The following is a 27,753-nucleotide window of genomic DNA, read 5'->3' on the forward strand; positions in this document are numbered from 1 at the left end:
AGAACATGCCCGAGGCGCTCCCGTGTCCTCGTCTTTCGGTCAACCTGAGAATAATGTTCTTGAGGATTAAAGTTTATAAATGTAAGTATGATGTGATTTTTTATTTTATTTTATGTTGTTGAACAGTGTTTTTGTTTATTTTATAATTTCGTCATTAAAAGGCTGTGGCGGTTGGAGAGTCAGCTTCGTGTTAGGGCGTGTTAAAGATCCCGATACCCACACTACACCCTCATTGAAGTATATACGAGTAAAATTATTCGAGCGCGCAGCCAAAGTATATTGTCCACAATTATTTGCGGACTTAACCAAAATCCCATTGAACTGGCGATGTTCGGTGGAATTCTTGTGCCCATGCTGAAAAAAATTCTCTTCAAATGTACATATCGAATTATGACATTATGATAAACAGTTGCATGTGTGCAATTTCGGTCACTCTTTTAAAGTCACCTACGTGTTTTGTCCGAGTGCAGCTAGCGTACTTAGCGACCTTGTGTGCATGCGCCGCAGATTGTGAGAGCGCCTCAAATAGTACAAATGAAGCTATAGCTTGTTCCGGTGGGTCCCAAGCCAGGGTTTTTTCCTAACTACCACATTACTTAAGTTTTAATATCACTCTCAACATCAAAATTGTTACAAATAAATACATAATGATAACGTGCCGCCAAGCTCGATGACATAGGAGGCGGAAGTTGGTGTCGTCACACGCATTGTCCCAATTTTGCAATATCGGTACGCTTGGAACCTGTGCTCTGCAACACCCCATGTACACGTCAACGAGGAACGTATGGTGTAGAGTGTTTATTGCGATTGGGCCATTCTTTGTCACGGTCTTCTCTCTGACAAATTGGCATATTTAGCAGCCAAAATATAATGAGCCGTTGCTGTGATAGTAGTTGCAGCCCAAGGTTATTTTAGTAAACGAAAATGAACTCAAAACTTGAATAGAAAAAAATAAAATTCGATAATGAAAAAAATACAGTGAACCCTCGGTTATCGCGGTTAATGGGGACCGAGACCACCCGCGAAAACTGAAAATCCGCGAAGTAGCGGCGCACCTTCAAAAATGCTTAAAAAAAAAAGTGCGAAGTAGTGGTGCACCTTCAAAAATGTTTAAAAAAAAAAAATTAATAAATATATATATATATATATATATATATATATATATACACACGGGTAGAGAGAGAGAGAGTGAAATTCATGCTATAACAAAAAAAAAAAAATTATTATTAAAACTTATTATTTTTTTATTCCCCAGCCATTATTTTTGTATTTATTCAATTACTTCTTTTTGTATTTTTTTAATTGCTTCGACCTTTACCTGCTGGTACGCCGTCCGGTGTGCCCTGTGAAATGAAAGGTGGCATTCTTCATTTATTTTTTTTATTCATTTATTCATTCATAACTGACAGCCTCGCGCTCCGCTCGTGCTCGGGCGGAAGAGGTGCTCCTCTTCGGCTTAATTGTCATGCACGCCGGACCTGCTCCCCCGAAGCGTGTCTCCGTTCGATTGAACTCGGTTTCATTTCGCCCCGCCCGTGCCCGGGGAAGGTGCTCCTATTCGGCTTAACTGTGACACACGCCCGCCCTCCTCCCCCGGAGCTTCCATTCGGTTAAACTTAAGGGCCGTTTGGCACCGCCCGTGCCCGGGGAAGGTGCTTCTCTTCGGCTTAACTGTGACGCGAGCATGCCCTCCTCCTCCGGAGCTTCCATTCGGTTAAACTTAGGGGCCGCTTGACACCGCCCGTGCCCGGGGAAGGTGCTCCTCTTCGGCTTAACTGCCACGCACGCCGGCCGGCCTCCTCCGGAGCTCTCGTACGCTCCCGAACAGAGCGAAATGTCGCCCCGCTAGTGCCCGGGCGGAAGTTGTTCCTCTTCGGCTTAACTGCCACGCACGCTGGCCGGAGCTCTGGTACGGTCCGAACCGCGCGAAACGTCACCCCAAATCGTGCCCGGGGGAACGTGCTCTTCTTCGTCCACTCTCCTCTTCGCCCACGCTCTTCTTCGGCGCATGCCGGCCGTCTAACAGCTCCAGCGCCCCGTCGTGCCGCTCGGCGAAACTACAATGCCCCCGAATATTTTTTAGACCCGCGAAGCACTGAACCCGCGAAAGGTGAACCGCGAAGTAGCGAGGGTTCACTGTAAAATGAAAATGCTCTTTCAAAAATTAAAACAATCTAAAACTAGTGATGGCAAAATGAAGCCCCATAAAGCAGCCAAGCCCTGCAGGGAAATACTTCACACACGAATGGGCTTCGAGATGCTTCATTTTTCTTGACTACGCCATCCCGTGGACAGAAAAATGTATAACATGCTTGGTGCATGCAATAAAATGGTGAGCTGTAAATCATGCTCTGCTTACCAAACAATATGTATTTGAAGAGTGATTTTAATTGTTCTGTTTTACTTTGTCTTCTCACTTCTCCAATATTCAGACAGCTCCGCCAAGACCAACGTTTCACCCCCACACTGATATAAAATGGACCCAACCGTTTGGGTCTCTTTCCAAATTTGGTACCAAAGCCTCCCCCACAGTGCGGCAGCTATCTTGAATTGGCCCGTTCCCAGAGAGTTTTACTTCATTCAGTGTCATTCAGTATTATTCAAAATCTTTCAGTGTCATTCCAAATCATTCAATGTCATTCACGATCTTTCCACATCCTTCCACCTTCCATCGTTCAGTGTCATTCCACATTCTCTTTGATATATAACATAACATAACAATAACATAATCCTGGGTCAGCAGACACCTAATTAATGTGTTAATACATGATACATTTTTATATAAGCAACACTTATGATTGTAACGTATTTTTAATTCTTTCTAGGCGGGAACTGTCCGAACAAAAAATTCATGCAATTTGTAATTAGACACTTTGTCATACAAAAAGTCACTCAGGGCAAGAGAAAAAAAATTGTCACTTGCCCTAGTTGGGCAAGTAATTTGGCCACTCGGGCAAGGCAAATTTTAGTGGCACTTGCCCTATGGGGAAGCAGTTTTTAAAGTTAACTTCGAACCCTGTGATGGTGTCTTGTGACCAGTCTTCATCAGCTGATGTTCCATGAAGGCGTGCCTTACCTGTCACAAGAATGAAGGCAAGTCACGCCCCCCGCTGTCCGTTCACTCCGCCAAGATGCTGCTCCAGGTGGTAGAGAGGATGAAGGCTCCCTTGTCTCTGTTCATGGTTTTTATGCCTCGCTTGCAGATCTCAATTGCTTCTTTGATCCAGCGCTGTAGTTTGTTCTCTCCGGTGCGGATGACCCTGCCCTTCTCCCAGTCCATGATGTGGTTTTCCCTTTTGCAGTGGTCAGTGATTGCTGATTTGTAATGTTCATGTTGTGCTTGTTCTTTTACTGCTCTGATTTTTTAATTTTTTTGACAGGTAAGTCACACCCTCATGGAACATCAGCTGATAAAGACGGGTCTCAAGACACCATCATGCGACACTCTGAAGAAGGCGAAAGACTCGCCGAAACATGTCAGGTAAAAAATTAACCTAAAACATAATTGTCTGCTTTTAATGAATCAGTCAAATATCAATAATAAGAAGACAAAATGAACCTAATACAAATAAATGAATGCTTAATAACTCCCCTGGACATGCTCCTAAAAATCCAAACCTTCACCTGTAAATAAAACGTCCCGACCTGAAGACATCTTAATGTTATTATTTTGTTATACACACAGCGCCGCCAAGTGGAATCAAAAATTTGTTTTTATTTTAATTTTCACGTACTGCACGGTGCCCTTTTGACGAATCCGACTGAAAATTAGTCAGAAAAGACTCACTTACTCTCTGCCGAATTTTGTGACGTTTTGGCAAAAGGCGTGGCTATTACGGTGCTGAAAAGTCCGATTGTACTCTGTGGCAACAAAAGCTCCGGCAACATTACTCAGATGATCCTATCTTCTCGAAGTTGTACACATTTGAGGATACTTCAGCCCTGAAGACATCTACCAACTTATTTTTCATCGTAGTAGTAGCGCCACCAACTGGTAAAAGCTAATACAAGTTATTTTCTTGGATGTTTTTCTCCGTGCAACTCAACAAGGTCGCCCTCATATATGCTCGGAGGACTGTTTCGGCCATGAGGATGTCACAATACGAAATTCATCCTTTTTCGTGAAAAGTTGTGGGAGTGGCATTGCACTGTTTGGCAATAAAACAACGCTGATTATGAGGTTCTAAATATGAACGACAACTCGTGAAACTTGACACACACATCAGGCAGAGCAAATTTATCAATATTTTATACGTTAGTTGTGCAGCTTTTTTGAAATGGCTCGCCATGGCCCTCGAGAAATGTTCAAAAAAGCAGCCCTGGTTGAGTGTTTCACCTCGCTTTTTGTAAATTTTATGGAGTACAGTGAACCCTCGGTTATCGCGGTTAATGGGGACCGAGACCACCCGCGGAAACTGAAAATCCGCGAAGTAGCGGCGCACCTTCAAAAATGCTTAAAAGAAAATACAATATATATAATAAATATATATATATATATATATATATATATATATATATACGGGGAGAGAGAGAGAGAGAGAGTGAAATTCATGTTATAACAAAAAAACCAAATTATTATTAAAACGTATTATTTTTTTATTCCCCAGCCATTCTTTTTGTATTTATTTAATTACTCCGACTTTTACCAGCTGGTACGCCGTCCGGTGTTCCCTGTGAAATGAAAGGTGGCATTCTTTAATTATTTATTTATTTATTCATTTATTCATTCATAACTGACAGCTTCGCGCTCCGTTCGTGTCCGGGCGGAAGAGGTGTTCCAATTCGGCTTAACTGTGACACACGCCCGCCCTCCTCCCCCGGAGCTTCCATTCGGTTAAACTTAGGGGCCGCTTGGCACCGCCCGTGCCCGGGGAAGGTGCTCCTCTTCGGCTTACTGTGACGCGAGCATGCCCGCCTCCTCCGGAGCTTCCATTCGGTTAAACTTAGGGGCCGCTTGGAACCGCCCGTGCCCGGCAAAGGTGCTCCTCTTCGGCTTACTGTGACGCGAGCATGCCCTCCTCCTCCGGAGCTTCCATTTGGTTAAACTTAGGGGCCGCTTGGAACCGCCCGTGCCTGGGGAAGGTGCTCCTCTTCGGCTTACTGTGACGCGAGCATGCCCTCCTCCTCCGGAGCTTCCATTCGGTTAAACTTAGGGGCCGCTTGGCACCGCCCGTGCCCGGGGACGGTGCTCCTCTACGGCTTAACTGCCACGCACGCCGGCCGGAGCCTTGGTACGGTCCGAACCGCGCGAAACGTCGCCACCGATCGTGTCCGGGGGAACGTGCTCTTCTTCGTCCACTCTCCTCTTCGCCCACGCTCTTCTCCGGCGCACGCCGGCCGTCTAACCGCTCCAGCGCCCGTCGTGCCGCTCGGCGAAACTACAATGCCCCCGAATATTTTTTATACCCGCGAAGCACTGAACCCGCGAAAGGTGAACCGCGAAGTAGCGAGGGTTCACTGTATGTATAAGACCAAGACCTACAAAAAAGTCTCTTGAAGCAATGAGCTAGGTTTTACAGGAAGTCGGCCATTTTGAATTTACTTAAAAGGGGCGGGTCACCACAATGGACTTTGTGTAGAAATTATTATTGGGGCCCGAGCAGCGACCGCGGCGAGGTCCCTATTGTTTATGTAGAAATTATTATTAGGGCCCGAGCAGCGACCGCTACGAGGTCCCCATTGTTTTTGTGGAAATTATTATTATTATTATTATTAGGGCCCGAGCAGTGACCGCTGCGAGGTCCCTATTGTTTTTCTAGAAATTGTTATTAGGGCCCGAGCTGCGACGGCTGCGAGGTCCCTATTGTTTTTGTAGAAAATATCATTACTTTTATTATTATTATTATTATTATTATTAGGGCCTGAGCAGCGACCGCTGCGAAGTCCCTGTTGTTTTTGTAGAAATTATTATTATTATTATTTTTCCGATTGTACGATCGCATTTTTGACCTCGAAACATGCACAAAAACTCACCAAACTTGGCAGTCTCATCGGGCATGGCGAGAAATTTGATATTTTAACGTCTAATATGAACAGGAAGTGAGTTATGAATTTTTGAAAGTCCGACTTTTGCCCTTTTTTGCATGTTTACAGGGGTCATTCTTTTGCACCCTGATCCTAAAGGCTTCGTCTGATTGCCTTAAAATTCTGTCTGTAGCATCTTAAGACCTGGGACAAACACTGGGGCTAAAATCTTTTGTTTCCGAAATACTATATGACGGGGGCGGGGCTTCAAAGTTTTCACTTAAGATTTCCTTCGCCGCAATGGACAAAATGCTTAATAACTCTCCTGCACATGCTGCTAAAAATCCAAAACTTCACATGTACATAAAGAGTCGGTACCTGAAGACATCTATATGTTTATCTTCTGTTATACACCTTGCGCCAATCAATAACATTTTTTACATTTTGACGTACTGCACGGTGCCCTTTTAACGAATCCGATTGAAAATTGGCTAGAAAATACTCAAGACATTGATCTTACTCTATCCCTATTTTTGTGACTTTCCTTCGAAGGGCGTGGCTATTGCGGTGCCGCAGAGTCTGATTATTCTCCGTGGCAACAAAAGTTCCTGCAAAATGATTCAGATGATCCATCTTCTCGAAATTTTTCACATTTGAGGATATTCAGGCCCTGAAGACGGCTGCCAACTTATTTTTGATCGCAGTGGTAGCGCCACCAACTGGTTAAAACAAATACAAATTATTTTCGTTGATGTTTTTCTCCGGGCAGGTTCACAAAATCTACCTTATATTTGCTCGGATGAGTGTTTAGGCCTTGAGGATGTCACAATACGAAAGTCTTTCGCCTTCTTCAGAGTGTCACATGATGGTGTCTTGTGACCCGTCTTTATCAGCTGATGTTCCATGAGGGCGTGACTTACCTGTCACAAGAATGAAGGCAAGTCACACCCCCCGCTGTCCATTCACTCCGCCAAGATGCTGCTCTAGGTGGTAGAGAGGATGAAGGCTCCCTTGTCTCTGTTCATGGTTTTTATGCCTCGCTTGCAGATCTCAATGGCCTCTCTGATCCAGCGCTGTTGTTTGTTCTCTTCGGTGCGGATGACCCTGCCCTTCTCCCGGTCCATGATGTGGTTTTCCCTTTTGCAGTGGTCAGTGATTGCTGATTTGTAATGTTCATGTTGTGCTTGTTCTTTTACTGCTCTGATTTTTCATTTTTTTGACAGGTAAGTCACACCCTCATGGAACATCAGCTGATAAAGACGGGTCTCAAGACACCATCATGCGACACTCTGAAGAAGGCGAAAGACTCGCCGAAACATGTCAGGTAAAAAATTAACCAAAAACATAATTGTCTGCTTTTAATGAATCAGTCAAATATCAATAATAAGAAGACAAAATGAACCTAATACAAATAAATGAATGCTTAATAACTCCCCTGCACATGCTCCTGAAAATCCAAACCTTCACCTGTAAATAAAACGTCCCGACCTGAAGACATCTTAATGTTATTATTTTGTTATACACACAGCGCCGCCAAGTGGAATCAAAAATGTGTTTTTATTTTAATTTTCACATCCTGCACGGTGCCCTTTTGACAAATCCGACTGAAAATTAGTCAGAAAAGACTCAAGACAATGATCTTTCTCTCTGCCGAATTTTGTGACGTTTTGGCAAAAGGCGTGGCTATTACGGTGCTGAAAAGTCAGATTGTACTCTGTGGCAACAAAAGCTCCGGCAACATGACTCAGATGATCCTATCTTCTCGAAGTTGTACACATTTGAGGATACTTCAGCCCTGAAGACATCTACCAACTTATTTTTCATCGTAGTAGTAGCGCCACCAACTGGTAAAAGCTAATACAAGTTATTTTCTTGGATGTTTTTCTCCGTGCAACTCAACAAGGTCGCCCTCATATATGCTCGGATGACTGTTTCGGCCATGAGGATGTCACAATACGAAATTCGTCCTTTTTCGTGTAAAGTTGTGGGAGTGGCATTGCACTGTTCGGCAATAAAACAACGCTGATTATGAGGTTCTAAATATGAACGACAACTCGTGAAACTTTACACACACATCAGGCCGAGCAAATTTATCAATATTTTATACGTTAGTTGTGCAGCTTTTTTGAAATGGCTCGCCATGGCCCTCGAGAAATGTTAAAAAAAGCAGCCCTGGTTGAGTGTTTCACCTCGCTTTTTGTACATTTTATGGAGTACAGTGAACCCTCGGTAATCGCGGTTAATGGGGACAGAGACCACCCGCGAAAACTGAAAATCCGCGAAGTAGCGGCGCACCTTCAAAAATGCTTAAAAAAATATACAATATATATAATAAATATATAAATATATATATATATATATATATATATATATATATATATATATACGGGGAGAGAGAGAGTGAAATTCATGTTATAACAAAAAAACCAAATTATTATTAAAACGTATTATTTTTTTATTCCCCAGCCATTCTTTTTGTATTTATTTAATTACTCCGACTTTTATCTGCTGGTACGCCGTCCGGTGTGCCCTGTGAAATGAAAGGTGGCATTCTTTATTCATTTATTTATTTATTCTTTTATACATTCATAACTGACAGCTTCGCGCTCCGCTCGTGCCCGGGCGGAAGAGGTGCTCCAATTCGGCTTAACTGTGACACACACCCGCCCTCCTCCCCCGGAGCTTCCATTCGGTTAAACTTAGGGGCCGCTTGGCACCGCCCGTGCCCGGGGAAGGTGCTCCTCTTCGGCTTACTGTGACGCGAGCATGCCCTCCTCCTCCGGAGCTTCCATTCGGTTAAACTTAGGGGCCGCTTGGAATCGCCCGTGCCCGGGGAAGGTGCTCCTCTTCGGCTTACTGTGACGCGAGCATGCCCTCCTCCTCCGGAGCTTCCATTCGGTTAAACTTAGGGGCCGCTTGGCACCGCCCGTGCCCGGGGAAGGTTCTCCTCTACGGCTTAACTGCCACGCACGCCGGCCGGAGCTCTGGTACTGTCCGAACCGCGCGAAACGTCGCCACCGATCGTGTCCGGGGGAACGTGCTCTTCTTCGTCCACTCTCCTCTTCGCCCACGCTCTTCTTCGGCGCACACCGGCCGTCTAACCGCTCCAGCGCCCCGTCGTGCCGCTCGACGAAACTACAATGCCCCCGAATATTTTTTAGACCCGCGAAGCACTGAACCCGCGAAAGGTGAACCGCCAAGTAGCGAGGGTTCACTGTATGTATAAGACCAAGACCTACAAAAAAGTCTCTTGGAGCAATGAGCTAGGTTTTACAGGAAGTCGGCCATTTTGAATTTACTTAAAAGGGGGCGGGTCACCACAATGGACTTTGTGTAGAAATTATAATTGGGGCCCGAGCAGCGACCGCGGCGAGGTCCCTATTGTTTTTGTAGAAATTATTATTATTATTATTATTAGGGCCCGAGCAGTGACCGCTGCGAGGTCCCTATTGTTTTTCTAGAAATTGTTATTAGGGCCCGAGCTGCGACGGCTGCGAGGTCCCTATTGTTTTTGTAGAAAATATTATTACTTTTATTATTATTATTATTATTAGGGCCTGAGCAGCGACCGCTGCGAAGTCCCTGTTGTTTTTGTAGAAATTATTATTATTATTATTTTTCCGATTGTTCGATTGCATTTTTGACCCCCGAAACATGCACAAAAACTCACCAAACTTGGCAGTCTCATCGGGCATGGCGAGAAATTTGATATTTTAAACGTCTAATATGAACAGGAAGTGAGTTATGAATTTTTGAAAGTCCGACTTTTGCCCTTTTTTGCATGTTTACAGGGGTCATTCTTTTGCACCCTGATCCTAAAGGCTTCATCTGATTGCCTTAAAATTCTGTCTGTAGCATCTTAAGACCTGGGACAAACACTGGGGCTAAAACTTTTTGTTTCCGAAATACAATATGACGGGGGCGGGGCTTCGAAGTTTTCACTTAAGATTTCCTTCGCCGCAATGGACAAAATGCTTAATAACTCTCTTGCACATGCTGCTAAAAATCCAAAACTTCACATGTACATAAAGAGTCGGTACCTGAAGACATCTATATGTTTATATTCAGTTATACACCTTGCGCCAATAAATATCATTTTTCACATTTTGACGTACTGCACGGTGCCCTTTTAACGAATCCGATTGAAAATTGGCTAGAAAAGACTCAAGACATTGATCTTACTCTATCCCTATTTTTGTGACTTTCCTTCGAAGGGCGTGGCTATTACGGTGCCGCAGAGTCTGATTATTCTCCGTGGCAACAAAAGTTCCTGCAAAATGATTCAGATGATCCATCTTCTCGAAATTTTTCACATTTGAGGATATTCAGGCCCTGAAGACGGCTGCCAACTTATTTTTGATCGCAGTGGTAGCGCCACCAACTGGTTAAAACAAATACAAATTATTTTCGTTGATGTTTTTCTCCGGGCAGGTTAACAAAATCTACCTTATATTTGCTCGGATGAGTGTTTAGGCCTTGAGGATGTCACAATACGAAAGTCTTTCGCCTTCTTCAGAGTGTCACATGATGGTGTCTTGTGGCCCGTCTTTATCAGCTGATGTTCCATGAGGGCGTGACTTACCTGTCACAAGAATGAAGGCAAGTCACGCCCCCCGCTGTCCGTTAACTCCGCCAAGATGCTGGTCCAGGTGGTAGAGAGGATGAAGGCTCCCTTGTCTCTGTTCATGGTTTTTATGCCTTGCTTGCAGATCTCAATGGCCTCTCTGATCCAGCGCTGTTGTTTGTTCTCTTCTGTGCGGATGACCCTGCCCTTCTCCCGGTCCATGATGTGGTTTTCCCTTTTGCAGTGGTCAGTGATTGCTGATTTGTAATGTTCATGTTGTGCTTGTTCTTTTACTGCTCTGATTTTTCATTTTTTTGACAGGTAAGTCACACCCTCATGGAACATCAGCTGATAAAGACGGGTCTCAAGACACCATCATGCGACACTCTGAAGAAGGCGAAAGACTCGCCGAAACATGTCAGGTAAAAAATTTACCGAAAACATAATTGTCTGCTTTTAATGAATCTGTCAAATATCAATAATAAGAAGACAAAATGAACCTAATACAAATAAATGAATGCTTAATAACTCCCCTGCACATGCTCCTAAAAATCCAAACCTTCACCTGTAAATAAAATGTCCCGACCTGAAGACATCTTAATGTTATTATTTTGTTATACACACAGCGCCGCCAAGTGGAATCAAAAATTTGTTTTTATTTTAATTTTCACGTACTGCACCGTGCCCTTTTGACGAATCCGACTGAAAATTAGTCAGAAAAGACTCAAGACAATGATCTTACTCTCTGCCGAGTTTTGTGACGTTTTGGCAAAAGGCGTGGCTATTACGGTGCTGAAAAGTCCGATTGTACTTTGTGGCAACAAAAGCTCCGGCAACATGACTCAGATGATCCTATCTTCTCGAAGTTGTACACATTTGAGGATACTTCAGCCCTGAAGACATCTACCAACTTATTTTTCATCGTAGTAGTAGCGCCACCAACTGGTAAAAGCTAATACAAATTATTTTCTTGGATGTTTTTCTCCGTGCAACTCAACAAGGTCGCCCTCATATATGCTCGGATGACTGTTTCGGCCATGAGGATGTCACAATACGAAATTCATCCTTTTTCGTGAAAAGTTGTGGGAGTGGCATTGCACTGTTCGGCAATAAAACAACGCTGATTATGAGGTTCTAAATATGAACGACAACTCGTGAAACTTTACACACACATCAGGCAGAGCAAATTTATCAATATTTTATACGTTAGTTGTGCAGCTTTTTTGAAATGGCTCGCCATGGCCCTCGAGAAATGTTCAAAAAAGCAGCCCTGGTTGAGTGTTTCACCTCGCTTTTTGTAAATTTTATGGAGTACAGTGAACCCTCGGTTATCGCGGTTAATGTTAAAATGGTCGAATGGTCAATGACAAGAATTGCAGTGCAAGCACGTATTATCGGCGCGGGTTCGATCCCCACCTGATGTGCCTCGCATGATTTCTTTGGCTGCCAGGATGGCCGAGTGGTCTAAGGCGCCGCGTTCAGGACCCAGTCTCCCCACGAGGCCTGGGTTCGAATCTCAAATTTCCCCATTGTGGGACTAATAAAGGGAATATTAGTATTATTATGGCTGCCAGGATGGCCGAGTGGTCTAAGGCGCCGCGTTCAGGACCCAGTCTCCCCACGAGGCCTGGGTTAGAATCTCAAATTTCCCCATTGTGGGACTAATAAAGGGAATATTATATTATTATTATTATATTATAATGGGGACCGAGACCACCCGCAAAAACTGAAAATCCGCGAAGTAGCGGCGCACCTTCAAAAATGCTTAAAAAAAAATACAATATATATAATAAATATATAAATATATATATATATATATATATTTATATATATATATATATATATATATATATATACGAGGAGAGAGAGAGAGAGTGAAATTCATGTTATAACAAAAAAACCAAATTATTATTAAAACGTATTATTTTTTTATTCCCCAGCCATTCTTTTTGTATTTATTTAATTACTCCGACTTTTACCTGCTGGTACGCCGTCCGGTGTGCCCTGTGAAATGAAAGGTGGCATTCTTTATTTATTTATTTATTTATTCATTTATTCATTCATAACTGACAGCTTCGCGCTCCGTTCGTGCCCGGGCGGAAGAGGTGTTCCAATTCGGCTTAACTGTGACACACGCCCGCCCTCCTCCCCCGGAGCTTCCATTCGGTTAAACTTAGGGGCCGCTTGGCACCGCCCGTGCCCGGGGAAGGTGCTCCTCTTCGGCTTACTGTGTCGCGAGCATGCCCTCCTCCTCCGGAGCTTCCATTCGGTTAAACTTAGGGGCCGCTTGGAACCGCCCGTGCCCGGCGAAGGTGCTCCTCTTCGGCTTACTGTGACGCGAGCATGCCCTCCTCCTCCGGAGCTTCCATTCGGTTAAACTTAGGGGCCGCTTGGAACCGCCCGTGCCCGGGGAAGGTGCTCCTCTTCGGCTTACTGTGACGCGAGCATGCCCTCCTCCTCCGGAGCTTCCATTCGGTTAAACTTAGGGGCCGCTTGGCACCGCCCGTGCCCGGGGAAGGTGCTCCTCTACGGCTTAACTGCCACGCACGCCGGCCGGAGCTCTGGTACGGTCCGAACCGCGCGAAACGTCGTCACCGATCGTGTCCGGGGGAACGTGCTCTTCTTCGTCCACTCTCCTCTTCGCCCACGCTCTTCTTCGGCGCACGCCGGCCGTCTAACCGCTCCAGCGCCCCGTCGTGCCGCTCGGCGAAACTACAATGCCCCCGAATATTTTTTATACCCGCGAAGCACTGAACCCGCGAAAGGTGAACCGCGAAGTAGCGAGGGTTCACTGTATGTATAAGACCAAGACCTACAAAAAAGTCTCTTGGAGCAATAAGCTAGGTTTTACAGGAAGTCGGCCATTTTGAATTTACTTAAAAGGGGGCGGGTCACCACAATGGACTTTGTGTAGAAATTATTATTGGGGCCCGAGCAGCGACCGCGGCGAGGTCCCTATTGTTTATGTAGAAATTATTATTAGGGCCCGAGCAGCGACCGCTACGAGGTCCCCATTGTTTTTGTGGAAATTATTATTATTATTATTATTAGGGCCCGAGCAGTGACCGCTGCGAGGTCCCTATTGTTTTTCTAGAAATTGTTATTAGGGCCCAAGCTGCGACGGCTGCGAGGTCCCTATTGTTTTTGTAGAAAATATTATTACTTTTATTATTATTATTATTATTATTATTATTAGGGCCTGAGCAGCGACCGCTGCGAAGTCCCTATTGTTTTTGTAGAAATTATTATTATTATTATTTTTCCGATTGTTCGATTGCATTTTTGACCCCCGAAACATGCACAAAAATTCACCAAACTTGGCAGTCTCATCGGGCATGGCGAAAAATTTGATATTTTAACGTCTAATATGAACAGGAAGTGAGTTATGAATTTTTGAAAGTCCGACTTTTGCCCTTTTTTGCATGTTTACAGGGGTCATTCTTTTGCACCCTGATCCTAAAGGCTTCATCTGATTGCCTTAAAATTCTGTCTGTAGCATCTTAAGACCTGGGACAAACACTGGGGCTAAAATTGGGGCTAAAATCTTTTGTTTCCGAAATACTATATGACGGGGGCGGGGCTTCAAAGTTTTCACTTAAGATTTCCTTCGCCGCAATGGACAAAATGCTTAATAACTCTCCTGCACATGCTGCTAAAAATCCAAAACTTCACATGTACATAAAGAGTCGGTACCTGAAGACATCTATATGTTTATATTCTGTTATACACCTTGCGCCAATCAATATCATTTTTTACATTTTGACGTACTGCACGGTGCCCTTTTAACGAATCCGATTGAAAATTGGCTAGAAAAGACTCAAGACATTGATCTTACTCTATCCCTATTTTTGTGACTTTCCTTCGAAGGGCGTGGCTATTACGGTGCCGCAGAGTCTGATTATTCTCCGTGGCAACAAAAGTTCCTGCAAAATGATTCAGATGATCCATCTTCTCGAAATTTTTCACATTTGAGGATATTCAGGCCCTGAAGACGGCTGCCAACTTATTTTTGATCGCAGTGGTAGCGCCACCAACTGGTTAAAACAAATACAAATTATTTTCGTTGATTTTTTTCTCCGGGCAGGTTAACAAAATCTACCTTATATTTGCTCGGATGAGTGTTTAGGCCTTGAGGATGTCACAATACGAAAGTCTTTCGCCTTCTTCAGAGTGTCACATGATGGTGTCTTGTGACCCGTCTTTATCAGCTGATGTTCCATGAGGGCGTGACTTACCTGTCACAAGAATGAAGGCAAGTCACGCCCCCCGCTGTCCGTTCACTCCGCCAAGATGCTGCTCCAGGTGGTAGAGAGGATGAAGGCTCCCTTGTCTCTGTTCATGGTTTTTATGCCTCGCTTGCAGATCTCAATGGCCTCTCTGATCCAGCGCTGTTGTTCGTTCTCTTCGGTGCGGATGACCCTGCCCTTCTCCCGGTCCATGATGTGGTTTTCCCTTTTGCAGTGGTCAGTGATTGCTGATTTGTAATGTTCATGTTGTGCTTGTCATGATCCGCGTCGGGCATGACAGCCTTTTGTTATTGTTTTCATATGCATGCGGTTTTTGTTATTGTTTTTGTTGTTATTTTCTCCCCTCCTTCCTGCCATGTGCCTTTTCCTGTCTGTTTTGATCAGCTGAGCAGGGGCGTTTCCCCTCAGCACCTCGCCCTCACCAGCCACGCACCTGCTCCTCATCAACGATCACACACCTGCTCCCCATCTGCTCCCCTGATTACCGGACTACTTAAGCCTTCCATGCTCTCAACCCAGTGTCGGGTCATTGCCGAAAATCACGGACAGCCACGACCACCTTTGTTCACGTTCTGCTCCTTGTTCATGTTCATGCTCTGGTTCCCCTCTTCGTTCCCGTCTTTCAGTGTTGTTCCTCGCCCTGCCTCCCAGTCTGGTCACGTTAAGTTTGTCTTTTGTTATTTTTCACCCTGCCACATTGTTTGCCCTGGTTGTTTCAGTTAATAAATTCCCTTCATGTTTCTGACCTCTCTGCCTCCTCGCCTTTTGGGTCCACCTCCTCCTCGCCGACCGGCGAGTCCTGACAGAATGACCCGACCAAAGAAGGACCCAGCGAGAGGCTCATGACGCCGCCGGACGGACAACCCCCCTCAGCCTGCCGACCAACCCCGTGTCCTTCAAGTAGGTTCCATTTTCCGCTCGACGTCTGTTTCTCCCCTTTTGCCCCCCGATTACAGCACCGATTACCAGCCTGTCATACCCCCTCACCTGATCATAGATTCGGATTACGAGGACGATTTTGAGCACCAAGCCCTTTCACCCCCTCACGGTTCGAGTAAGTCCGGTCACGAGTTTGATTTTGAGCACCTTGCCCCTCACATTTTTTCCGATCCAGATCACGACTATGATTTTGAATATATTGCCACTCTCTTAGTCGCTCAGCGCAACGCAGAGTTATTTTTGAGCCGTCACCCTCCTCCCCCCGAGCCATTTGAGTTTTTCGCGACCACCTCCCACTCCCCCTCGCGCGCTTCACGTCCCAAATCCCGGAAGTCACGGTCACGTCGCGCACATCGTTCACCATCAGTTTCAGCACCGGATCACGCTCCCCTGGCTTCTCCTAGCTCGCGTTCACCAGCCCCCGCAGTCACGGTCCCTCAGGTCTCCCGTTTTCCTGATTCCCTATGGCGGCAGGCTGACAGGGATCAGGGTTCCCGGTTCGGCTGTGCCCGGATCGACTGCTGCACCCGGCCCGCTGTCGCCTCCACGCCTGCAGCAGTGACCAATGCAGCTCCCGCTGCACGGACCCCGCCGCCTCCATGCGAGCCGCAGCCTCCAGAGTCCCGTGCCGACTCCTCGAAGGCGGCCGAGCCCCGTTCCGGCTCCCCGCCAGCTGCTGAGCCCTGTCCCGGCTCCCCGCCAGCTGCTGAGCCCTGTCCCGGCTCCCCGCCAGCTGCTGAGCCCTGTCCCGGCTCCCCGCCAGCTGCTGAGCCCTGTCCCGGCTCCCCGCCAGCTGCTGAGCCCTGTCCCGGCTCCCCGCCAGCTGCTGAGCCCTGTCCCGGCTCCCCGCCAGCTGCTGAGCCCAGTCCCGGCTTCCCGCCAGCTGCTGAGCCCAGTCCCGGCTCCCCGCCAGCTGCTGAGCCCAGTCCCGGCTCCCCGCCAGCTGCTGAGCCCAGTCCCGGCTCCCCGCCAGCTGCTGAGCCCAGTCCCGGCTCCCCGCCAGCTGCTGAGCCCAGTCCCGGCTCCCCGCCAGCTGCTGAGCCCAGTCCCGGCTCCCGCCAGCTGCTGAGCCGTGTCCCGGCTCCCCGTCAGCGGCCGAGCCCCGTCCCGGGGCCCCAATGGCGATCCCAGCTCCCGATCCAGCGGAGCACGCTGTGCGCCCGAACCAAGTTCACGTTCAGGCGGAGCACATCCTGCCCCCGACCCAAGTTCACGTTCACGCGGAGCCCGTCCGGCGTCCGTCCCTAGTTCACGTTCAGGCGGAGCACGCTGTGCGTCCGTCCCAAGCTCACGTTCAGGCGGAGCACGCTGTGCGTCCGTCCCAAGCTCACGTTCAGGCGGAGCACGTTGTGCGTCCGTCCCAAGTCCACGTTCAGGGGAAGCACACCCTGCTTCCGACCCAGGTTCACGTTCAGGAGGAGCACGCTGCGCGTCCGTCCCAAGCTCACGTTCCGGCGGAGCACGTTGTGCGTCCGTCCCAAGCCCATGTTCCGGTGGGGCACGCCTTGCCTCCGCTCCAAGCTCACGTTTTGGCAGAACACGGCCCGCAGCCGTCACTCCCGGTCCCTGCACCCGTGGTGGACGACGAGCAGTCGCCTGCCGTATCGGTCCCAGCGGCGCCTGATGAAGCGCCGCCGCTCCCGGTCCCGGTGCCTGCGATGGACGACGGTCCGCCGCCGAGTCACGCCTCAGCCTCGGCGACGCACGACGACCCACCATCGCACCCCGCTCTGGCCTCGGCAGCATCCGACGACCCGTCGCCACTGCTCGCCTTGGCTCCGGCAGCGCTCGACGACCCACGGCCGCTCCTGGTTTCTGCCTCGGCGGTGGACGGCGACTCACCGCCGCTCCACATTCTTGTCTCGGCAGGGGTCGACGACCAGCCGCCGCTCCCGGTTCCGGTGCCCGCGATGGACGACGGTCCGCCGCCGCGTCACGCCTCAGTCTCGGCGACGCACGAGGACCCACCACCGCGCCCCGCTCTGGCCGCGGCAGCATCCGACGACCCGTCGCCACTGCTCGCCTTGGCCCCCATTGTGGGACTAATAAAGGACATCTTATCTTATCTTCTCTTATTATTATTATTATTATTAGGGCCTGAGCAGCGACCGCTGCGAAGTCCCTATTGTTTTTGTAGAAATTATTATTATTATTATTTTTCCGATTGTTCGATTGCATTTTTGACCCCCGAAACATGCACAAAAATTCACCAAACTTGGCAGTCTCATCGGGCATGGCGAAAAATGTGATATTTTAATGTCTAATATGAATAGGAAGTGAGTTATGAATTTTTGAAAGTCCGACTTTTGCCCTTTTTTGCATGTTTACAGGGGTCATTCTTTTGCACCCTGATCCTAAAGGCTTCATCTGATTGCCTTAAAATTCTGTCTGTAGCATCTTAAGACCTGGGACCAACACTGGGGCTAAAATTTTTTGTTTCCGAAATACTATATGACGGGGGCGGGGCTTCGAAGTTTTCACTTAAGATTTCCTTCGCCGCAATGGACAAAATGCTTAATAACTCTCTGCACATGCTGCTAAAAATCCAAAACTTCACATGTACATAAAGAGTCGGTACCTGAAAACATCTATATGTTTATATTCAGTTATACACCTTGCGCCAATCAATATCATTTTTTACATTTTGACGTACTGCACGGTGCCCTTTTAACGAATCCGATTGAAAATTGGCTAGAAAAGACTCAAGACATTGATCTTACTCTATCCCTATTTTTGTGACTTTCCTTCGAAGGGCGTGGCTATTACGGTGCCGCAGAGTCTGATTATTCTCCGTGGCAACAAAAGTTCCTGCAAAATGATTCAGATGATCCATCTTCTTGAACTTTTTCACATTTGAGGATATTCAGGCCCTGAAGACGGCTGCCAACTTATTTTTGATCGCAGTGGTAGCGCCACCAACTGGTTAAAACAAATACAAATTATTTTCGTTGATGTTTTTCTCCGGGCAGGTTAACAAAATCTACCTTATATTTGCTCGGATGAGTGTTTAGGACTTGAGGATGTCACAATACGAAAGTCTTTCGCCTTCTTCAGAGTGTCACATGATGGTGTCTTGTGGCCCGTCTTTATCAGCTGATGTTCCATGAGGGCGTGACTTACCTGTCACAAGAATGAAGGCAAGTCACGCCCCCCGCTGTCCGTTCACTCCGCCAAGATGCTGCTCCAGGTGGTAGAGAGGATGAAGGCTCCCTTGTCTCTGTTCATGGTTTTTATGCCTCGCTTGCAGATCTCAATGGCCTCTCTGATCCAGCGCTGTTGTTTGTTCTCTTCGGTGCGGATGACCCTGCCCTTCTCCCGGTCCATGATGTGGTTTTCCCTTTTGCAGTGGTTAGTGATTGCTGATTTGTAATGTTCATGTTGTGCTTGTTCTTTTACTGCTCTGATTTTTCATTTTTTTGACAGGTAAGTCACACCCTCATGGAACATCAGCTGATAAAGACGGGTCTCAAGACACCATCATGCGACACTCTGAAGAAGGCGAAAGACTCGCCGAAACATGTCAGGTAAAAAATTAACCTAAAACATAATTGTCTGCTTTTAATGAATCAGTCAAATATCAATAATAAGAAGACAAAATGAACCTAATACAAATAAATGAATGCTTAATAACGCCCCTGCACATGCTCCTAAAAATCCAAACCTTCACCTGTAAATAAAACGTCCCGACCTGAAGACATCTTAATGTTATTATTTTGTTATACACACAGCGCCGCCAAGTGGAATCAAAAATGTGTTTTTATTTTAATTTTCACGTACTGCACGGTGCCCTTTTGACGAATCCGACTGAAAATTAGTCAGAAAAGACTCAAGACAATGATCTTACTCTCTGCCGAATTTTGTGACGTTTTGGCAAAAGGCGTGGCTATTACGGTGCTGAAAAATCCGATTGTACTTTGTGGCAACAAAAGCTCCGGCAACATGACTCAGATGATCCTATCTTCTCGAAGTTGTACACATTTGAGGATACTTCAGCCCTGAAGACATCTACCAACTTATTTTTCATCGTAGTAGTAGCGCCACCAACTGGTAAAAGCTAATACAAGTTATTTTCTTGGATGTTTTTCTCCGTGCAACTCAACAAGGTCGCCCTCATATATGCTCGGATGACTGTTTCGGCCATGAGGATGTCACAATACGAAATTCATCCTTTTTCGTGAAAAGTTGTGGGAGTGGCATTGCACTGTTCGGCAATAAAACAACGCTGATTATGAGGTTCTAAATATGAACGACAACTCGTGAAACTTTACACACACATCAGGCAGAGCAAATTTATCAATATTTTATACGTTAGTTGTGCAGCTTTTTTGAAATGGCTCGCCATGGCCCTCGAGAAATGTTAAAAAAAGCAGCCCTGGTTGAGTGTTTCACCTTGCTTTTTGTAAATTTTATGGAGTACAGTGAACCCTCGGTTATCGCGGTTAATGGGGACAGAGACCACCCGCGAAAACTGAAAATCCGCGAAGTAGCGGCGCACCTTCAAAAATGCTTAAAAAAAAATACAATATATATAATAAATAAATATATATATATATATATATATATATATATATATATATATATATATATATATATATATATATATATATATAGACAGAGAGAGAGAGTGAAATTCATGTTATAACAAAAAAACCAAATTATTATTAAAACGTATTATTTTTTTATTCCCCAGCCATTCTTTTTGTATTTATTTAATTACTCCGACTTTTACCTGCTGGTACGCCGTCCGGTGTGCCCTGTGAAATGAAAGGTGGCATTCTTTATTTATTTATTTATTTATTCATTTATTCATTCATAACTGACAGCTTCGCGCTCCGTTCGTGCCCGGGCGGAAGAGGTGTTCCAATTCGGCTTTACTGTGACACACGCCCGCCCTCCTGCCCCGGAGCTTCCATTCGGTTAAACTTAGGGGCCGCTTGGCACCGCCCGTGCCCGGGGAAGGTGCTCCTCTTTGGCTTACTGTGACGCGAGCATGCCCGCCTCCTCCGGAGCTTCCATTCGGTTAAACTTAGGGGCCGCTTGGAACCGCCCGTGCCCGGGGAAGGTGCTCCTCTTTGGCTTACTGTGACGCGAGCATGCCCGCCTCCTCCGGAGCTTCCATTCGGTTAAACTTAGGGGCCGCTTGGCACCGCCCGTGCCCGGGGAAGGTACTCCTCTACGGCTTAACTGCCACGCACGCCGGCCGGAGCTCTGGTACGGTCCGAACCGCGCGAAACGTCGCCACCGATCGTGTCCGGGGGAACGTGCTCTTCTTCGTCCACTCTCCTCTTCACCCACGCTCTTCTTCGGCGCACGCCGGCCGTCTAACCGCTCCAGCGCCCGTCGTGCCGCTCGGCGAAACTACAATGCCCCCGAATATTTTTTATACCCGCGAAGCACTGAACCCGCGAAAGGTGAACCGCGAAGTAGCGAGGGTTCACCGTATGTATAAGACCAAGACCTACAAAAAAGTCTCTTGGAGCAATGAGCTAGGTTTTACAGGAAGTCGGCCATTTTGAATTTACTTAAAAGGGGCGGGTCACCACAATGGACTTTGTGTAGAAATTATTATTGGGGCCCGAGCAGCGACCGCGGCGAGGTCCCTATTGTTTATGTAGAAATTATTATTAGGGCCCGAGCAGCGACCGCTACGAGGTCCCCATTGTTTTTGTGGAAATTATTATTATTTTTATTATTATTATTATTAGGGCCCGAGCAGTGACCGCTGCGAGGTCCCTATTGTTTTTCTAGAAATTGTTATTAGGGCCCAAGCTGCGACGGCTGCGAGGTCCCTACTGTTTTTGTAGAAAATATTATTACTTTTATTATTATTATTATTATTATTATTATTAGGGCCTGAGCAGCGACCGCTGCGAAGTCCCTATTGTTTTTGTAGAAATTATTATTATTATTATTTTTCCGATTGTTCGATTGCATTTTTGTCCCCCGAAACATGCACAAAAATTCACCAAACTTGGCAGTCTCATCGGGCATGGCGAAAAATTTGATATTTTAACGTCTAATATGAACAGGAAGTGAGTTATGAATTTTTGAAAGTCCGACTTTTGCCCTTTTTTGCATGTTTACAGGGGTCATTCTTTTGCACCCTGATCCTAAAGGCTTCATCTGATTGCCTTAAAATTCTGTCTGTAGCATCTTAAGACCTGGGACAAACACTGGGACTAAAATTTTTTGTTTCCGAAATACTATATGACGGGGGCGGGGCTTCGAAGTTTTCACTTAAGATTTCCTTCGCCGCAATGGACAAAATGCTTAATAACTCTCTTGCACATGCTGCTAAAAATCCAAAACTTCACATGTACATAAAGAGTCGGTACCTGAAGACATCTATATGTTTATATTCAGTTATACACCTTGCGCCAATCAATATCATTTTTTACATTTTGACGTACTGCACGGTGCCCTTTTAACAAATCCGATTGAAAATTGGCTAGAAAAGACTCAAGACATTGATCTTACTCTATCCCTATTTTTGTGACTTTCCTTCGAAGGGCGTGGCTATTACGGTGCCGCAGAGTCTGATTATTCTCCGTGGCAACAAAAGTTCCTGCAAAATGATTCAGATGATCCATCTTCTCGAAATTTTTCACATTTGAGGATATTCAGGCCCTGAAGACGGCTGCCAACTTATTTTTGATCGCAGTGGTAGCGCCACCAACTGGTTAAAACAAATACAAATTATTTTCGTTGATGTTTTTCTCCGGGCAGGTTAACAAAATCTACCTTATATTTGCTCGGATGAGTGTTTAGGCCTTGAGGATGTCACAATACGAAAGTCTTTCGCCTTTTTCAGAGTGTCACATGATGGTGTCTTGTGGCCCGTCTTTATCAGCTGATGTTCCATGAGGGCGTGACTTACCTGTCACAAGAATGAAGGCAAGTCACGCCCCCCGCTGTCCGTTAACTCCGCCAAGATGCTGCTCCAGGTGGTAGAGAGGATGAAGGCTCCCTTGTCTCTGTTCATGGTTTTTATGCCTCGCTTGCAGATCTCAATGGCCTCTCTGATCCAGCGCTGTTGTTTGTTCTCTTCTGTGCGGATGACCCTGCCCTTCTCCCGGTCCATGATGTGGTTTTCCCTTTTGCAGTGGTCAGTGATTGCTGATTTGTAATGTTCATGTTGTGCTTGTTCTTTTACTGCTCTGATTTTTCATTTTTTTGACAGGTAAGTCACACCCTCATGGAACATCAGCTGATAAAGACGGGTCTCAAGACACCATCATGCGACACTCTGAAGAAGGCGAAAGACTCGCCGAAACATGTCAGGTAAAAAATTTACCGAAAACATAATTGTCTGCTTTTAATGAATCTGTCAAATATCAATAATAAGAAGACAAAATGAACCTAATACAAATAAATGAATGCTTAATAACTCCCCTGCACATGCTCCTAAAAATCAAAACCTTCACCTGTAAATAAAATGTCCCGACCTGAAGACATCTTAATGTTATTATTTTGTTATACACACAGCGCCGCCAAGTGGAATCAATAAATTTGTTTTTATTTTAATTTTCACGTACTGCAACGTGCCCTTTTGACGAATCCGACTGAAAATTAGTCAGAAAAGACTCAAGACAATGATCTTACTCTCTGCCGAGTTTTGTGACGTTTTGGCAAAAGGCGTGGCTATTACGGTGCTGAAAAATCCGATTGTACTTTGTGGCAACAAAAGCTCCGGCAACATGACTCAGATGATCCTATCTTCTCGAAGTTGTACACATTTGAGGATACTTCAGCCCTGAAGACATCTACCAACTTATTTTTCATCGTAGTAGTAGCGCCACCAACTGGTAAAAGCTAATACAAGTTATTTTCTTGGATGTTTTTCTCCGTGCAACTCAACAAGGTCGCCCTCATATATGCTCGGATGACTGTTTCGGCCATGAGGATGTCACAATACGAAATTCATCCTTTTTCGTGAAAAGTTGTGGGAGTGGCATTGCACTGTTCGGCAATAAAACAACGCTGATTATGAGGTTCTAAATATGAACGACAACTCGTGAAACTTTACACACACATCAGGCAGAGCAAATTTATCAATATTTTATACGTTAGTTGTGCAGCTTTTTTTAAATGGCTCGCCATGGCCCTCGAGAAAAGTTAAAAAAAGAATAGAATAGAAATAGAAATCCCTTTATTGTCATTGTACTCAAGTGTGCAACGAGATTAGAGGGCTCCCCTCTCCAGTGCAATACAACAATAATACAGACAATATATAAATTAGATAAATAAATAAGACAGTGCAATGGAATTCAGTACTAAATAGGGCATATAGAAACACATCACAATGCTGTTTTGCAAGGTTAGGGTGGTCTCGTGTGTGTGTGAGAGTTCAGTATGTAGATGGCTCTCGGAAAGAAACTGTTTCTCAGTCTATTGGTCCTTGATTTGATGCATCTGTAGCGCCTGCCAGAGGGCAACAGGTCGAACAGGTGTGAGTTTGGGTGGGTATTGTCTTTGACGATGTTGAGAGCCCTTCTGAGGCACCGGGCGGTGTAGATGTCCGACAGCGAGGGGAGAGGGCAGCCAATAATCCTTTGCGCTGTTTTGACTGTCCTCTGGAGCCTCACTCTGTCCGCCTCAGTGCAGCCGCTGTACCAGGTGGAGACACAGTACGTCAGCTGGCTCTCGATGGACGAGTGGTAGAAGGCCAGCAGCAGCTTCCTGTCCAGGTTGAATTTCCTGAGGACTCTCAGGAAGTGCAGACGTTGGCGGACCTTCTTTACCACTGCTGTGGTGTTGTGACTCCAAGAAAGGTCATCGGAGATCTGTACTCCCAGGAACTTGAACGTGTGGACCCTCTCCACACACACGCCTTCGATGCAGAGGGGGGGCGGCAGCGTCTTGTTCCTCCTGAAGTCGACAACAATCTCCTTTGTTTTAGCAGAGTTAAGGTGCAGTCTGTTCTCCTTGCACCAAGTTGTCAGTCTCCCTACCTCCTCTCTGTAGGCTGTCTCGTCACCTTCCGAGATCAGACCGACCACTGTCGTGTCGTCAGCAAACTTGACGATGGTGTTGTTGCCGTGGGCCGGGATGCAGTCGTAGGTGTAGAGGGCGTACAGGAGAGGGCTCAGCACGCATCCTTGGGGGGAACCGGTGCTCAGCATGAGGGTGGAGGACGTGTAGGGGCCGAGCAACACAGTCTGGGGTCTGTTGGTCAGAAAGTCCTTAATCCAGATGCGTGTGAGGGCAGGGAGGCCGAGAGTGTCCAGTTTGGCGACGAGGATGTCTGGGATGATCGTGTTGAATGCCGAGCTGTAGTCCACAAAGAGCATCCTTGCATAGCTCCGCTGTTGTTCCAGGTGGCCCAGCACAACATGCAGAGCAGCCCTGGTTGAGTGTTTCACCTCGCTTTTTGTAAATTTTATGGAGTACAGTGAACCCTCGGTTATCGCGGTTAATGGGGACCGAGACCACCCGCGAAAACTGAAAATCCGCGAAGTAGCGGCGCACCTTCAAAAATGCTTAAAAAAAAAATACAATATATATATATATATATATATATATATATATATATATATATATATATATATATATATATACGGGGAGAGAGAGAGTGAAATTCATGTTATAACAAAAAAAACAAATTATTATTAAAACGTATTATTTTTTTATTCCCCAGCCATTCTTTTTGTATTTATTTAATTACTCAGACTTTTACCTGCTGGTACGCCGTCTGGTGTGCCCTGTGAAATGAAAGGTGCCATTCTTTATTTATTTATTTATTTATTCATTTATTCATTCATAACTGACAGCTTCGCGCTCCGCTCGTGCCCGGGCGGAAGAGGTGCTCCAATTCGGCTTAACTGTGACACACGCCCACCCTCCTCCCCCGGAGCTTCCATTCGGTTAAACTTAGGGGCCGCTTGGCACCGCCCGTGCCCGGGGAAGGTGCTCCTCTTCGGCTTACTGTGTCGCGAGCATGCCCTCCTCCTCCGGAGCTTCCATTCGGTTAAACTTAGGGGCCGCTTGGAACCGCCCGTGCCCGGGGAAGGTGCTCCTCTTCGGCTTACTGTGACGCGTGCATGCCCTCCTCCTCCGGAGCTTCCATTCGGTTAAACTTAGGGGCCGCTTGGCACCGCCCGTGCCCGGGGAAGGTGCTCCTCTACGGCTTAACTGCCACGCACGCCGGCCGGAGCTCTGGTACGGTCCGAACCGCGCGAAACGTCGCCACCGATCGTGTCCGGGGGAACGTGCTCTTCTTCGTCCACTCTCCTCTTCGCCCACGCTCTTCTTCGGCGCACGCCGGCCGTCTAACCGCTCCAGCGCCCCGTCGTGCCGCTCGGCGAAACTACAATGCCCCCGAATATTTTTTATACCCGCGAAGCACTGAACCCGCGAAAGGTGAACCGCGAAGTAGCGAGGGTTCACTGTATGTATAAGACCAAGACCTACAAAAAAGTCTCTTGGAGCAATGAGCTAGGTTTTACAGGAAGTCGGCCATTTTGAATTTATTAAAAGGGGGCGGGTCACCACAATGGACTTTGTGTAGAAATTATTATTGGGGCCCGAGCAGCGACCGCGGCGAGGTCCCTATTGTTTATGTAGAAATTATTATTAGGGCCCGAGCAGCGACCGCTACGAGGTCCCCATTGTTTTTGTGGAAATTATTATTATTATTATTATTAGGGCCCGAGCAGTGACCGCTGCGAGGTCCCTATTGTTTTTCTAGAAATTGTTATTAGGGCCCAAGCTGCGACGGCTGCGAGGTCCCTATTGTTTTTGTAGAAAATATTATTACTTTTATTATTATTATTATTATTATTATTATTAGGGCCTGAGCAGCGACCGCTGCGAAGTCCCTATTGTTTTTGTAGAAATTATTATTATTATTATTTTTCCGATTGTTCGATTGCATTTTTGACCCCCGAAACATGCACAAAAATTCACCAAACTTGGCAGTCTCATCGGGCATGGCGAAAAATTTGATATTTTAACGTCTAATATGAACAGGAAGTGAGTTATGAATTTTTGAAAGTCCGACTTTTGCCCTTTTTTGCATGTTTACAGGGGTCATTCTTTTGCACCCTGATCCTAAAGGCTTCATCTGATTGCCTTAAAATTCTGTCTGTAGCATCTTAAGACCTGGGACAAACACTGGGGCTAAAATTTTTTGTTTCCGAAATACTATATGACGGGGGCGGGGCTTCAAAGTTTTCACTTAAGATTTCCTTCGCCGCAATGGACAAAATGCTTAATAACTCTCTTGCACATGCTGCTAAAAATCCAAAACTTCACATGTACATAAAGAGTCGGTACCTGAAAACATCTATATGTTTATATTCAGTTATACACCTTGCGCCAATCAATATCATTTTTTACATTTTGACAAACTGCACGGTGCCCTTTTAACGAATCCGATTGAAAATTGGCTAGAAAAGACTCAAGACATTGATCTTACTCTATCCCTATTTTTGTGACTTTCCTTCGAAGGGCGTGGCTATTACGGTGCCGCAGAGTCTGATTATTCTCCGTGGCAACAAAAGTTCCTGCAAAATGATTCAGATGATCCATCTTCTTGAAATTTTTCACATTTGAGGATATTCAGGCCCTGAAGACGGCTGCCAACTTATTTTTGATCGCAGTGGTGGCGCCACCAACTGGTTAAAACAAATACAAATTATTTTCGTTGATGTTTTTCTCCGGGCAGGTTAACAAAATCTACCTTATATTTGCTCGGATGAGTGTTTAAGCCTTGAGGATGTCACAATACGAAAGTCTTTCGCCTTCTTCAGAGTGTCACATGATGGTGTCTTGTGGCCCGTCTTTATCAGCTGATGTTCCATGAGGGCGTGACTTACCATTCACAAGAATGAAGGCAAGTCACGCCCCCCGCTGTCCGTTCACTCCGCCAAGATGCTGCTCCAGGTGGTAGAGAGGATGAAGGGTCCCTTGTCTCTGTTCATGGTTTTTATGCCTCGCTTGCAGATCTCAATGGCCTCTCTGATCCAGCGCTGTTGTTTGTTCTCTTCGGTGCGGATGACCCTGCCCTTCTCCCGGTCCATGATGTGGTTTTCCCTTTTG

General features: G+C 46.3%; 1 long non-coding RNA gene across 2 annotated transcripts; it reads left to right on the forward strand.

Annotated features, from left to right (window-relative positions):
• LOC148315563 (uncharacterized) lies at positions 1–27,753 on the forward strand. 2 transcript variants are annotated; one of them, XR_015840811.1, is made up of 7 exons: positions 1–81; positions 3,204–3,304; positions 7,012–7,112; positions 10,674–10,774; positions 18,962–19,062; positions 22,719–22,819; positions 27,658–27,753. It is a non-coding gene; the product is annotated as an uncharacterized LOC148315563 (long non-coding RNA). The 2 variants fall into 2 exon arrangements; XR_015840810.1 differs by lacking the exon at positions 18,962–19,062.

The sequence above is a fragment of the Idiotropiscis lumnitzeri genome, unplaced genomic scaffold (assembly GCF_059441095.1).
Source record: "Idiotropiscis lumnitzeri isolate Australia: NSW breed Sydney's pygmy pipehorse unplaced genomic scaffold, RoL_Ilum_1.0 HiC_scaffold_98, whole genome shotgun sequence".
NCBI classification, from domain to species: Eukaryota; Metazoa; Chordata; class Actinopteri; order Syngnathiformes; family Syngnathidae; genus Idiotropiscis; species Idiotropiscis lumnitzeri.